Raw genomic sequence first — 15860 nt, 5'->3', positions numbered from 1 at the left:
CTCTTGCTTCATAGTGCAACCAGTTGAGAGCTTTCAAATGAGGGGTGATGTGGTCACATTTTTTGCACTCCGTTATAAGTCTTGTGGCCGCATTAAGACAAGCTTTCAGTGGGGCTGTTGAGATCTTGGGAAGACCGGCCAGCTTTGTGCAACCATACTCTATCCTTAAAATGACAAGTGCCTGAACTGTTGTTTTGAGGTTTGACTTATTTAAAAATGGTTTCAGTTTTCTGAGGTAGCTTAAATGGAACCAGGCGTTTTTTGCCATTGTGTTAATATGTGATAGCATGTTCAAGTTTTTGTCAAGAATAATTCCCAGGGATTTAGTGGAATCAACAATCTTCGGAGTACAGTTAAATGCTGTGATCAGATTAGTCCACTCTATAATGTTTGTGGAGCTTTTCTTGGGGGAGATCAGCAGGAATTCGGTTTTATGTGGGTTAAGCTTCAAATGGTTACTGGTTAGCCACTGATTGGTTCTCCTTAGTGCCTGGTTCATGATACCTATCTTTTCTGTCGATGTGACTTTGATGTTCAGCTAAGTGTCATCTGCGTACATGTAGAAAGAGATGTTTGCTCGCTGTAGCATTTCCGTGAGTGGATCTATGTACAGGTTGAATAATGTCGGGGATAGTGTGCATCCCTGTGGAACTCTGATTGTATTTCTGGATGAAACTGATAAAGTTTGGTTGACTATGAATTTTTGCGATCTTTTTTCTAGGAAAGAGCTAAACCATTTTAAGACAGTACCCTGTACTCCCATTCTATTTTTCATGTGATCTAGAATTTTGGCATGGTTTACCGCGTCGAACACTGATGATAGGTCAAGCAGGATTGGGAGACATGTTTCGTTGTGGTCGAGGGCAAGTAGAGCGTCGTCCACGATGTGCAGAATTGCAGTTTCCGTACTATGGTTAGGTCTGAATCCTGATTGAAAGTCATTTAGTAGATTAAATTCTGAGATATAATGGCTCAGTTGTTGTTGCAAACATTTTTCCAGGGATTTGGCTAGCATAGGGATGTTTGTTACTGGTCTAAAATTGTTTGGGTCAGTTTTTTTATTATTGGAATAACTTGTCCAGTTTTTAGGCATTCCGGAATTGCGCCTTGTGCTAATGATGCGTTGATGATCTTTGACCATGACGGGATGAGTAAATGGTTTATTGAGGACCAGCACATTGCAGGTAAGGGATTGTTGTAATGATTATTAGGTTTAATGATCAAGATGATCTTTGCAATGTCAAGTTCATTGAAAAGCTTGAATTCTGACCACCGAGCATTATTTTTAGGTTTTTGCAACTCTGGGTGATATTGATGCTCACCTAGGGTGCTCTTGATGAATTCAGGGCTCTCAGCTGCTTTTTAGAGTTTCACCTCCACTGCTTAAGATCATTTTTGCGGTAGATGGAGCAGATTTAGCAGCTTTATTAGATTGATCTTTTAGCAGATTGAAAAGTTTCTGGGTCTGTTTTTTGCGCTATCCAAAAGGCTTTCTTGTTGAAACAGACAAAGTACACAGCCACCTTCATTCAGACAGGAACCTTGAAATAAATATTCCAAAATTAAGAGTTTCCATTTGATATGCATTCTTATACTATCTTTCCTAACACATATGATGGTGAAATAACACATGGAATAAAAGCAAGGTGACTCACAAGCTTTTAAATTGTGTTGTGATTGCGCTGAGAAGACTTCTAGCACTGTATATTCGGCCCAGAATTATCATGCTTTCACGCACAACAGTGCAGCAAGCAACCTTGCTGTGATGTGTGAAATGGCAGGAATGAGCAGAATTTAACTTTGTACAGTGTATGCCTGTCCTTTCCTTGCGCTGGAGCACAATGTGCTGATTTGCGCTAATACGGGCACATTTACGCCATGGTGCAAGGGTGCCTGCAGTGTAGGACACCTTCCTTCACAAAAACAAATCTCAGAGGCAGAATGCAGCTCACATAGAAAGAGGAAGAAGATAGGAGAAATAAAGATTTTTCTCCTCGTTAAACATCCCCTGGGAGGTGTAACATTTTGATGCTGGTACTAGGGTTGGCGAAAACCTGGGCCATTTATCGGGCCACTAATATTAAGACCCATCATGAGAGGTTTTTAAGCATCTCAAATTCTTTGCTTCACATTTGAGACAAGGGCAAACTGGCCTGCTGCAAAGCAACTTATAAATATCCAGAACAAAAGTAAATGATAAAGCTTAATCATCCATCATCCTTATGTTTATTCGGTAGAAAACAATAATACATAACAACAAAAATAATGTGGCTTTTTCTGGCAGTTGAAAGTCATAGAAACATGATTTATGAATTTTATACTCCGCAGAAGGTGAGCGTGTCTGATTGATAATACCTAAAGATGCATGTGTGCCATACATTTATTTTCTAAAGGTCATTATTTTGAAAAGCTGTCCTCTAAGACCTGCAATTTTATCTGTAGTAAAAATGAACCTAATTCTTAGTAGTGTAAACATTTTGCAAATCGTTTATCAATAAGAGATAAAAATCTTAAAATATATAGAAAAAATCAGGTGCTAAATCAATGAGATATCTAAATATTTATAAATACACATACATATATTACCTACTGGTGGTCGCCAGTAGGTAGTTATAGTTAGAACCAGGGGGCATATTATCAAGAACGGGGTTACAATTATCACCGGTTTAGCAGCAGAAAACTGCTGCTAAAGCGGCGATAATGGGCTTGATAATATTGCCCTGGAGAATTCCAATAGAATCCCATGTTCACACCAGAACATGGACTTCTATTGGAATTCTCAGAAGCATATTATAAAGCCCATTATCGCCGCTTTAGCAGCAGTTTTCTGCCGCTAAACCGGCGATAATTTTTAACGCTGTTCTTGATATATGCCTCCTAGTTTCCATAGGAAACCATTTTTTTGATTTGCTAATAACTTTGGTGTCGCTTGATGAATACTCGCGACTTTCTCCCACAAGAAAGTCTATCCAGGTCAGCTCCTATCCTGAAAGTTTGGGGGTATTTCGTCAAGCGGGTGCTGAGAAAAAAGGGGGATCCCAAATCACATTTGCCCCATGTTAATTTCCATAGGAAATTTTGAGACGGGCTACAGCCCGAACTGCTGAATGGAATTGCCCCAAATTAGGCAAAAAGGTAGTGCTTGGTTCAGAAAGCAACCTTTTTATTAAATTGTGCAAATCCGTTCAGTAGTTGCTGAGAAATTAAAAAAATCAAATTTCCCATAGGAAACTTTGGGCAAGTCTACAGGCGAAACTACTGAACGGAATTACCCCAAATTTAGTAAAAAGGTAGTTCCTGGTTCGGTAAGCGACCTTTTGTAAAATGGTGCAAATCCGTTCAGTAGTTGCTGTGAAAATCAAACAATAAAAATATCGATTTCTATGGCAGCGGTGGAGTCGCAACCCCTCCCGACGACGAGCTTCATTCTAATTGGTAGTGTTGGCAGCCATCTTGTGACTCGGTAGAAGCGAGTCACCAGAAAACAGAGAAACAAAGATATAAAACAAGATAAGAGGGCAGGGTAGAAACACCCTGACCCCCTAGGCCTGCTCAGGGGGTTCCAGAAGGAAGCCCAAGGCCAAAAAAAGCATTTTGTTCATTTTGGTGTAATTCGCGCTTGGGTCACGAATTCTGCTGACATTTTTTAAAAGCAATGTAGCTCAAGTTCCCATGCTTTATTTTAATGAGGCCCCCAGGTGGGCTAGGTCCCAGGGGCATTTATTAAAAAATATTAGCGGGGGCCGGCTGTGGCCCCCGCAGCCCCGGGCACCACCACCTCCCCGAGGCTTCTTTCATGTTGGGAGGGGGCCCCCCACCTGCTCCTGAAGTGTCTCAGTGTGCCCACCCCCGGTACTCTGCTGTTTGCTATGACAGGGCGGGAGCCGCGCGGCTCCCGCCCTGTCATAGCAAATTTGCTTTGTGTTTTGGAATTGAGAGCAGGGAAACCTGCTCTCTCTTCCAAAATCCAAAGCCTATTGCTTTTCCACACAGGGAGCTGCATGTCTGCAGCTCCCCGTGTGGAAAAGCAATGCTGGCTTCTGAAGGTAGCAGGGAGCCGGCGGGTTCGTGTGGCTAATGGATAGGGCTGACCCCGGGGGATGGGGTCACCGCGTCTAGAAGTGGCCTGAGAGGGGGCCACGCATCCCCCTGAAATAAAACATTTAATAAATAAAGGCCGGCCCCGGGGGATGGGGTCCCCGGGGCAATAGAGGCCATAGGAGGGGAGCCACTCAGCTCCTCCTCCTTAAAAAAAATATACATATGTGGCCATGCCCCGGAGGATGGGGTCCCCAGGGCCGGAAATGGCTATGTCATGGTTGCCGGTTCTGGGGCATTCGAACTTCAATCATGGCTGCCAGTTACAGACGCGCATGCGCAGGGATAGGTCAGGCACATGAAAGCCCTGCCTCTCCCATGTGAAGGCGTTCGCGTTACAGCCTTTACTCACTTACCTGTGTCACTTCCGGTGCGTTGCGGCCATGGAAAAAAGATCGCAAAAATTCATAGTCAACCAAACTTTATCAGTTTCATCCAGAAATACAATCGGAGTTCCACAGGGATCCACACTATCCCCGGCATTATTCAACCTGTACATAGAACCACTCAAGGAAACACTACAGCAAGCAAACATCTCTTTCTACATGTACGCTGATGACACTCAGCTGCACATCAAAGTCACATCGACAGAAAAGATAGGTATCATGAACCAGGCACGAAAGAGAACCAAACATTGGCTAACCAGTAACCATCTGAAGCTTAGCCCACATAAAACCGAATTCCTGCTATTCTCCCCCAAGAAAAGCTCCACGAACATTATAGAGTGGACTAATCTGATCACAGCATTAGGAGTTCCTCCATCGGGTCGTCTTTGCTTTGGCTCCTCGCCAGACCGGTTCCTGGATTACTGCTAAATAGGAAAAGAAACGCATTATTGACTATCTCACTGTGGTTATGGTAACAGCGCGTTGCGCTGCTATTTACTTTATTGTATGTTTGTTAGTATCCTCTCGCTCACCTGATTTGGGGCTCTGGACTGTTTAGAGCTTTTCTCCTGCTTGAATGTCCTGACAAACCTACAAGGGAATAGAAGAGAGGCGAACTAGAAGTTTTACTTACCTTCATTAGAAGCATAATTTACCCACTTTTGTAGCTAAAGTGGGCAAATCACATTTACTAAAAATCATATGCAGTCTCCTAGTTAACCCATCTCCCTATTGAAATATTTATTTACGCTTACAGCAGTGAACAGACGTTGGTACACTACTACCCTCCTCTATTTGTACTGGGATTGAAGAAGGGAATTTTATTTAAAAGACAGACCTTGTATGGAACTAAAGTATATCAGTGTGTCATGTTTGTTTACTAAATGTATGTTGCCTCTTATCTACAGCCTTTTGTTTCACCTTGACGTACTCCTGTAGTTCCTGGGTTGCGACGATTGTCTCCCGTTCTTTCCTTATTTTGTTTCCCTTCTTCCCTGGATTACCTTTAGTTGCTTAAACATAGAAAAGCACAATAGGTGGTTGGGAGAAGTTGCAGACCATTCCTCAGTTCCATGACGTTCCTGTGGAAATACAGGTGAGATTCTGACAGGCTACAGGAGGGGGGCCGACACGGCCCTCTTCTAGTTTTTTTTCTTCTAAATAATGAACATTTCGGCATGCTTCAGGGGATGGGGTCCCCGAGGTGAATGTAAATTAGTGAAAGTGGACGTTTAACCCCTTCGATGCTGATGACGGAGGGATTCCGTCATCAGCATCGGTTGGGCTGTGCTAATGACGGAACCACTCCATCATCAGCACAGCCCCCGGGGGGAGCGCTGGCGCTCCCCCCTGGGGCATTGATTTTGGGCATTAGAGAAGGGATGGCAGCGGAAGAGTTTCCACTGCCCCCCCCAGCCCCCTCCCACGCTTCCTGATGATGTCAGAGCGCGCCGATGTCATCAGGAAGCGCTGGACGCGCTGGAAACTATTTGTTTCCAGCGTGTCCAGGAGAAAGAGGTACGTTTGGGCCTCCGGTGGGGCCTTTTCTTGGTGCCTTGAGGCATCGGGGGGGAGGAAACAGTGTTTCCTCACCCCTGATGTTCCGATGCAGGGCATTCCTGGTGCACAATCGCGCACACGTCGAGATCGTGCACCAGTATTGCCCCAACTAGACACCAGGGATGTTTCATTCTGTGTAAAGGAAGCGACCCCTTGGGCAAGGGTTGCTTCCTGGGGGCAAATAAATATTTCAGACTTTTCTGCACCCCCCCCCCCCCCGGGGGCAGATCGGCTGTTTTTTTTTGCCGATTCTGGACCCGGGGGGGTACAAAAGCCCACTAGAGCCAGGGATTTCGTTTTTCTTTAAATCGGAAGCGACCCCTTGGGCAAGGGTCGCTTCCAGGGGGCCTACATTTAAATAAAATTGCATTCTGCCCCTCTGGGGACAGACAGCCTCATTTTTTTGGCATTTCTGGCCCCAGGGGGGCAGAAAAGCCCACTAGAGCCAGGAAATTGTTTTTAGTTACATCGGAAGCAACCCCTTGGGCAAGGGTCGCTTCCTTGGGCCCACATTAAAAAAAATATATATTCTGCCCCATGTGGGTGTAGATTGTTTTTTTAATTTGGCGTTTCTGCCACCGGGGGGGGCAGAAAACCCCTACTAGACACCAGGGAATTCTTTTATTTTTAAATGGAAGCGACCCCTTTGGCAAGGGTCGCTTCTTGGGGGCCTAATTGTTAAAAAAATTATATTCTGCGCCCCCCGGGGACAGACAGCCTGATTTTTGGGGCGTTTCTGGCCCCAGCCCACTAGTGCCAGGGATGTAAAAATAAAGATTGTGCTTGCTTCCAGGGGACATATATTTGTTTATGTGTATTCAGCCCTTTCTGCCCCCATTTGTGACATAGCCTGTGACATAGCCTGTTATAATGTGTATTGCTTTTTTTTCTTGTAAAGTGTAGTGTTTTATTTTCCCCTTTTTTGTTCTTGTTCAAGGCTTTTACTCTTTAGACTGTTGCAGTGTGCGGTTTCGTTACTGGTGGTTCTGCTGTTTGTGTAGTTGCATGTGTTTGGTAAGAGACATTTTTTGTACAATTTCAATGTAAATGTTTTTTTGCAAAGTGTGTAATAATACCAGAATGTTTGTTTTCTGTTTTTTGTGATTGTAAAACATGTTTTGCATTTGTGCTTGATGTGTATTTTGTTTTCTGTAGATTTATGTTTTTTTCTTCTTTCTAGTGGGATATCATTGACTATTTGCTGTGTCTTTGCAGAGTAGGTGCTGGTGAGTGTAGCTGTCTCTTGTACGTGAATTGTATAGTTTTTCAGTATATAGATCTTTGTGATAAAGGCTTATATTGTTTTACTTACTGTGCACAGTGTTGGTTGTTGAGTTGTTTGTGCAATCTCCCTTCTTAGTAAGGATAATGGCTATCTGCCGGATTACTGCTCAGCAAGTTGTTGGAATGCTTTTTGATTCTTCCTCTGACCATGGTCCAGAGACTGACTCTGCTTCTGAGTCAGAGGTGGGAGGTGAAGATTCAGGTAGTGAGTTTTCTCTCCACATGGCATCATCTGATGATGAAGATACTCTGAGTGCTGATGAAGCTACTTTTGGTGTGGGTGAAGTACCTGTGTTAGAGGAGGACATTGCTGTTCCGATAGTGCGGCAAGAGGCATCTGGGCTGCAGCCTGGGACTGCAAGACTTCCTGTTGGTATAGTGAGACAAGAGGCAGCTGGGCGGCAGCCTGGGGCTACAAGACTTCCCGGTGAAAGTTCTGACCTCTGGGTTGCCCCAGGCATGGTGCAGCCGGCATTGCCAGACTTTACTAGTGTTCCAGGGTGTAGGGTGAACACTGAAAACTTTTTGCCGATTGATTTTTTTCAGTTGTTTATGAATGATGTGTTTTTGGCAGAGATTTTGAGCAGACTAATTTGTATGCTGAACAGTTTTTGAGGGAGAACAGTGCCAGCCTTAAACCCCAAACTAGAGCTACCCGGTAGACTCCCACAAATCTGGAAGAGATAAAGAAGTTCTTAGGTTTAACTTTTTTGATGGGCTTGCTTAGGAAGCCATCAATGGCTTCATATTGGTCTACTAGTCCCTTGATGGCAACTGCTATATTTCCGGCAGACCTGAGTCATGATAGGTATTTTCTTCTGCTTCGGATGATGCATTTTGTCGATAATGGTTTAGGTTTGCCACGAGATCACCCTGATTGTGACCGTCTTTTCCAGATTCGGCCTGTCATTGATCACTTTGTTGATCGTTTTTTTCTGAGATCCATGCTCCTGGGAAAGAAATTGCAGTGGATGAGTCTTTGGTGTTGTTCAAGGGCCACTTGGTTTTTAGGCAATACATTCCTAGAAAGAGGGCACGATATGGAATTAAGCTGTATATGCTGTGTGACCGTCGGACTGGATATGTCTCTAATTTCAGGGTGTACCCCGGTAAGGAATCCAGGATTAACCCCCCTGGTTGTCCGTCCACTTTTGGAGTGACTGAGATAATTGTGTGGGAACTTGGTAGAGTATTATTTAACAAAGGCCATCATTTATATGTAGATAAGTTCTACACTGGTGTGCGGTTGTTCAGAGAATTGGCCAAAGTGGACACTATTGCTTGTGGCACAATCCGCTCTAATCGTAAAGGTTTCCCAAAAGAACTTGTTTGTCAAAAGCTTGCCCAGGGACAGTGCAGTGCATTGCGTTGCGAGGAGCTTCTAGCTGTGAAGTTTTCAGATAGGAGAGATGTCTACATGTTGACTACCATACATAACTAAAGCACTAAACCGGTGACTGTTTGGGGTCAGGTTGCTGAAGCGCGCAAACCTATGTGCATTTTAGACTATAATAGGCACATGGGTGGTGTTGACAGAGTAGATCAGAGTTGGAACCCTATGCTGCTCTTCGTAAGGCTTATATTTGGTACAAGAAATTGGCTATCCATCTTTTCCACTTGGCAACCTTTAATACTTTTGCTGTGTTCCAGGAATCTTGTCCTCAGTCAAAGATGACTTTTGTTAAGTTTCAGGAGTCTGTAATAGGCAGCCTTGTTTTAGTGGAACAGGCAAGGGTTCCTAGAGTTGGAGTGGTGGAGGATGTTGCCAGATTGAAAGATCGCCACTTTCCTGATCAAATTCCTCCTACATCCTCAAAAGACTTTCCCAGTCGGAGATGTAGAGTCTGTTGGTGAAGAGGTTTGCGGAAGGAGGTTCGTATTTACTGCCCCGACTGTCCTTCTAACCCTGGGCTGTGTGTACCTGCTTGTTTTAGAATGTATCACAAGCAAAAGAATTTTTGGGAGCATCCATGAGTGGTAAAGTGAACTGCCTGACCTCTATTCTTGAATACTTTTTGTTCAGTTTCAGAGTTGACATTTGTGTAGTGTATTTAGTTTTAGTTGTTGTGTTAGTAGATGTGTATCAATTTGCAATTTGTTTGTGTTTTTTTATTTATATTTAAAAAATTCTTAAATAAGATGTTGGTTTGCGTGTAGTGGCGATTGTCTGACGGTGTGTGTGGTCTGGCGCTTGGCTGGCGGTGTGTGTGGACTGGTGCTTGGCTGGCAGTGTGTGTGGACTGGTGCTTGGCTGGCGGTGTGCGTGGTCTTACGCTTGCCTGGTGGTGTGTTTGGATTGGTGCTTGGCTGGTGGTGTGCCTGGACTGGTGCTTGGCTGGTGGTATGCTTGGACTGGGGCTTGGCTGGTGGTGTGCATGGAGTGGCGTTGACTGGTGGTGTGCGTCGAGTGGCGCTTGACTGGCGGTGTGCGGGACTGACATTTGCCTAGCGGTGTGCGTGGACTTGCGTTTCGCTGGTGGTGTGTGTGGACTGGTGCTTGGCTGGCGGTGTGCGTGGTCAGGTGCTTGCCTGGCGGTGTGCGTGGACTGGTGCTTGGCTGGTGGTGTGCGTGGACTGCTGCTTGGCTGGCGGTGTGCGTGGACTGGCGCTCGGCTGGCAGTGTGTGAGTAGTGACTTAATGCTGGTCACTACACACAGTGCTAGCTGAGCGCCACTCCATGCAATCCATGAGTTTGTGTAGTTGCTTTGTCAGGAATGTGTGCGTGTGAACGTGATGGGCCCTTGAATTGCGCTGTCTGCTGGTGGAAGTGTAATGTGATGGGTCCGCTGCTGGCGGTGTGAATGTTTTGTATGTGTCACATGTATGAAAGGTGTGTGAGTGGCCTGTAAAGAGGTTGGTGCCTTGAAGTGGCTTTACAGTTTTTTTTGTCCATGTAATTGACAGTGCATTTCATTTTTGTGAAATCTCTTGTTAATAAAATTTTATATACTAAACCATCACTCACCCTCGTGCCAAATCCAACCAGTATTTGTGTGTGTATGAGCAATAGATGGCTATGCAAGAATCTTTGTCTTTTTAGTCTCTCTGCCAAGGTGTACATCCCACCTTCGACTAACCTACCAATTGTAGATATTGTTGAAAACCCATGGGAGTACATGGTGATGCCTCTCTGGTGAAATCTAACAAGTTATTTTATCCACAATATCCTGCAAAACTCACAATGTCTGTCATATTTTCCTTGCAATATTGTGCCAAAATTGTCACGCTGCAGAACTAAACAACTAATTTTGTCAAAACTATCTGGTTTTGCTAGGGGAATCACATGGGTTTTTCACTCCGTGCTCGGTGGCCATTAAGGGAAACCTACCAAACCCACATATTTCTGGATAGTGGACACCTGGGGGCCTCCAAGGAGGTATGGCTTGTGTGGATACTCCAACGTTCCTTTACCCAGTATCCCTTGCAAACCTCAATTTTAGCTGAAAGAATCTGTTTTTTCACACATTTTTGTGTGGGAAAGCGTGGCATCACTGGGCTCACACAAATTTCCTCCTACCCAGCGTTCCTCCAGGTCTCCCGATAAAAATGGTACCTCACTTGCGTGGGTGGCTAAAGGACCTGCAACAGGCAAGGGCCCAAAACTTAATGAGGCAACATAAAAATTACCTATCACAAACCAACCTGGTTTTGCAAGGGGGTTCCCATGAGTTTTTGGCCCGGGGCTCGGCGGCCATCTAGGGAAACCTACCTAACCCACACATTTCTGGAAACTAAACACCCGGGGGAGTCCAGCGAGTTATGGCTTGCGTGGGTCCCTCATCATTCTCCTACCCAGAATCCACTGCAAACTTCAAATTTTGCTAAAAAGTTCACTTTTTCTCACATTTCTGTGTGGTAAAGTTTTGGAATCTGCGTGGCTGCTCAAATTTCCTCCCGCCTAGCATTCCCCAGGGCTCCCGATAAAAATGGTACCTCACTTGCGTGGGTGACTCAAGGACCCGCAACAGCCAAGGGCCCAAAACCTAATGAGGCGACATCAAAATTACCTATCACAAACCAATCTGGTTTTGCAAGGGGATTCCCATGAGTTTTTGGCCCTGGGCTCGGCGGCCTCAAGGGAAACCTACCTAACACACACATTTCTGGAAACTAGACACACGGGGGAGTCCAGCGAGGTGTGGCTTGCGTGGGTCCCTCATCATTCTCCTACCCAGAATACACTGCAAACCTCAAATTTCGCTAAAAAATATCACTTTTTTTCTCACATTTCTGTGTGGTAAAGTTGTGGAATCTGCGTGGATCCTCACATTTCCTCCCACCCATCGTTCTCCCAGGTCTCCAGATGAAAATGGTACCTCACTTGCGTGGGTAGGCAAGGCCCAAATCGTACGGTGGATACTTTAAAATTACCTATAGCAAAACTATCTGTTTTTGGGGGGGGGCACCTGAGTTTTTTGCCCCGGGCTCGGCGGCCATCTTGGGAAACTACCAAACCGAAACATTTCTGAAAACTAGACACCCGGGGAGTCCAGTGAGGTATGGCATGCGTGGGTCCCCCAATGTTTTCCTACCCAGAATTCCCTGCAAACCTCAAATTTGCAGCTAATTACAGTTACATGCCTAAGCACGCACCACCCCAAATAGCCAAAAAAAGGCTTAGCACAGGAAGGGAAAAGGCCTAGCAGCGAGGGGGTTACAAAAATAAAATAAAATGGAGTGACAACTCTAGTGCGGCTCGCAGCGCGGCCCTCCGTGTGAAAGCAATGGGTGCGCGGCTCTCAGCGCGGCACTCGAGTACTTTCAAACACAAAGGGGTATATTCTCAAGTACGCATAGCCGAGTTAACGGCACTTTATCGCAACCAAAATGGTGATAAATTTAACGCACCATTCACAAGCTGGAGCAAACAGCCCATATAACTAATTTTCTAGTGATAGCAGCCTCAAAAAGCATCATAATGGATGACCCCGGCAAATTTTGCTAGTGAAATATAGAGTAAGCGTTCCCATGCAAAAAGCAGAAAACACATCACTTCGCAAGTTTCTCAACCACCAGCAAGATCGTCGAAGCGAGTACAAAACATGCAATATTGTACGTTAGTAGCAGGAAGTTTACACCTGCTCTGACCTAGTGTAAAGTCGGATTACAACCTGCAACATGAAAGGGAGCCCAGCCCAGAGCCACACTTGAATGACAACAGATACAATGGGACCAACGATCATGCAGCTCGGACACCCAACACTGCTCCGACACCCCCCGCCACCAGCTCCTTGTCCGCCATCCCCCTTCACCCTCCCATAAAAAAATGTGACAGCAACCCTAGGAAATCTGGAACGTAACAAATTGGTTGATGTCACACAATTCTAATAAAAAAGATGCATGTGAGGTTGGACAAATAAGATCTCAGTCATCTATAGATTTACATATAAAACATTTTATTTAAACAAAACTACAAAATAAAAGTAGGTACAGGCATGGTGTGTCATCCCTCGACAATTTGTGAATTACAGCATGCACGACAAAAAGAAAGATAAGATTGTGCGTCATGTGTCCATCAAAGGAGAGAGAGAAAGAGTGAGAGAGAGGAAGAGAGAGAGAAAGAAAGAAAGAAAGAGTGAGAAAGAGTGAGAGAGAGAGGAAGCGATAGAGAAAAAGAGAAAGCGTAAGATACAAGGAAGAGAGCGAGAAAGAAACAGAGAGAGAGGGAGAGACAGAGAAAGAGAGAAAGAGTGTGAGAGAGAGAAAGGGAGAGATGGAGAGTGAGAGAGAGAGAAAGAGCGTGAGTGACAGAAAGGAAGAGATGGAGAGGGAGAGTGAGTGTTGACACTGTGGAGAAAATCCCCACAGCTCACCTTTCTGCCATCGGTGTGTCTCCAACCACGTGCCGGGACATAGTGCAGCCCTCAAGCTTAATATTCTGAAACATACTATGGAATCAGTAATGGCAAAGTACGTACAACTGCACACGCCTAATTCTCTTTTCCACCGCTGCACACCCAGGCTTCTGCACCCCATCGAATCCCACCACCCAGAGGTGTCTGTCCGCCCTGTGCACTCAGGCTGCTGCACCCCATCGTCTACCTCCACCCAGAGCTGTCTGCCTGCCTCTGCACACCAAGGCTGCTGTACCCCATCCACTTCCACTGCCCAGAGGTGTCTGCCCGTTGCTGTGCACCCAGGCTGCTGCACCCCAATTACTCCCACTGCCCGGAGGTAACTGCCCGTTCCTGTACACCCAGACTGCTGCACCACATCCACTCCCACTGCCAAGAGGTGTCTGCCTGCTCCTGCGCACCCAGGCTGCTGCACCCCATCCACTCCCACTGTTTAGAGGTGTCTGCCCGCTCTTGTGCACCCAGGCTGCTGCACACTATCCACTCCCACCGCCCAGAGATGGCTGCCCGCTGCTGCGGAAACAAGCCTCCCTGCTCACCTTCCGCCACCTGCGTGTATCTAAGAGGAACCACCACATGCTGAAGCAACCTCCTCGATACCAAAGGGATGATGGATGGAGCGTTTGAGCAAATCACCACCAGTCAACTGATCTGGGTTTAATTCATCATCATTCTTTAGCTCACTCCACCACCCCAGTTCAGACATGGCCATATGAAAATCAGTCTGACCCTGTGCCTCATGAGAATAGCCCAGCCCGTACTGCCAAGCTATGTCTTCCCTGGAACGGAAACAAGCATCCTGGGACCGGTTTTGGGTACATAACCCTCATCAGCCAGGCTATCTTGAATCCAGTGGCAAAGTGAGCAGGGGACCCACGTCTGGGCATACCCTGCCAACTTAGGGCGAACAAAGCAATACCAAAGGGGATGATGGATGGAGCGTTTGAGCAAATCAAACACTCACCCCCAGTCAACTGATCTGGGTTTAATCCCTCATCATTCTTTAGCTCACTCCACCACCCCAGTTCAGACATGGCCATATGCAAATCAGTCTGACTCTGTGTCTCATGGGAACTGTCCAGCCAAAACTGCACTAACTCAGTGAAACTAAAGTCATCGCCACAGGGCGGGAGGTCCATGTCGGAGGGGGTCGTCAATCTGTGAATCACAGCCTGCTAGACAAAAGCAAGATACGATTGTGTGTCATGTGTCCATTAAAGGAGAGAGAAATAGTGAGAGGTAAGAAGGGAAAGAGTAAGAAAGAAAGAGTGAGAGGTAGATAGAGAGAAAGAGGAAGAGAGTGAGGAACAGTTAGAAAGAGGAAGAGAGAGAGAAAGAAAAAAGTGTGAGAAAGAGGAAGAGAGAACAGAGGAAGGGTGTGAGGAGAAAGAGAGAGAGAAAGAGAGAGAGAGACTGGAAGAGAGGAGAGAAAGAGTATAAGGGAGAGAAAGGAAGATATGGAGAGGGACAGTGTGTGCCCACCGTGTGGACAAAACCCTCACAGCTCATCTTTCCACCACCGGTGTTTCTCCAACCATGTCCCGGGACATAGTGGAGCCCTCAAGCTTACTCATCTGAAACGTAATATGGAATCAGTAATGGCAGAGTACAAACAACTGTGCACGCCTAAATAGCTGTCTCGCCTCTGTTCATCCAGGCTGCTGTACCCCATCCTCTACCACTGCCCAGAGGTGTCTGACTGCTGCTGCGCACCCAGGCTGCTGCACCCCATCCGATCCCACTGCCCGGAGGTGACAGTCCGCCGCTGCGCAAACAAGCCTCTCTGCTCACCTTTCGCAACCTGGTGTAGAAAAGAGGGGCTACCATGTGCCACTGCAAGCCCCGGGGCCCGCGGACAGGGCACCCTGCATATCATGCAGCCCCACTTCGCAGGCCACCAGGTCTCACATTTGGTGCTGGGTCTTGATTTCGCCATGGCAGAGGACATACCAGTGCCCCCGGCCTTTCATGCAGGCTGCACACCCACTCAGCACTTGCAGTGCCACTAACTCTGTGACCAGTGAGGCAACGCCACATGGCGGTAGGCCTGTGCTGTCTGATGTGTCAGGCCTACACTGCGGTCTAGCAGGGCACAAAAAACCTGAGCTGTATAAACCGCCAAGGCGGGGCATCACCGCAGGCTGCACACCCACTCAGCACTTACGGTACCCGTACCTCAGTGGACCGAAAGTCACCGTCCCGTGCCAGTGTGCCGGTGCCGGCCGCAGTGCATCTGGTGCGAGTAATTTTGAAATGGCAATGAGCACGTGCGCCTGGTCTTTTTTATTGGCAGGGTCACATGTCCTGTGACGCCTGTGCTGGATGGGTGTGGTGTGGCTGTATACCAACCATGAGGGAGTGGCTGTGGCATACTGACAACTAGGCTGTGACCAGCAGATAACTGCAATGAAAATCTGGGCCATGTAGCATTGTTGTCCTTCCCTGTAAGCATAAGCAGAGTGGGCTGGCCTGGCATATGCCTGTCCTGCGTGAGGCTGTGAAGAATGACTCGGGAGCTATGGGCGTGGCTCCATCCTGGGATGAGAAATCAACTGATGCGGGTGTCCCTGTTCCCTGTTGTAGTGCTGCTGTCACCTGGGTCGCAATCGCCAATGTGTCACTCTGTGAGCTAATTCCCACAATATGGCTAACATGGAAGGTACGGGGAATCACTGA

This window comes from Lissotriton helveticus, chromosome 1_1, assembly GCF_964261635.1.
Source record: "Lissotriton helveticus chromosome 1_1, aLisHel1.1, whole genome shotgun sequence".
Taxonomy (NCBI): domain Eukaryota; kingdom Metazoa; phylum Chordata; class Amphibia; order Caudata; family Salamandridae; genus Lissotriton; species Lissotriton helveticus.
Note: the sequence above shows the minus strand (reverse complement) of the source record.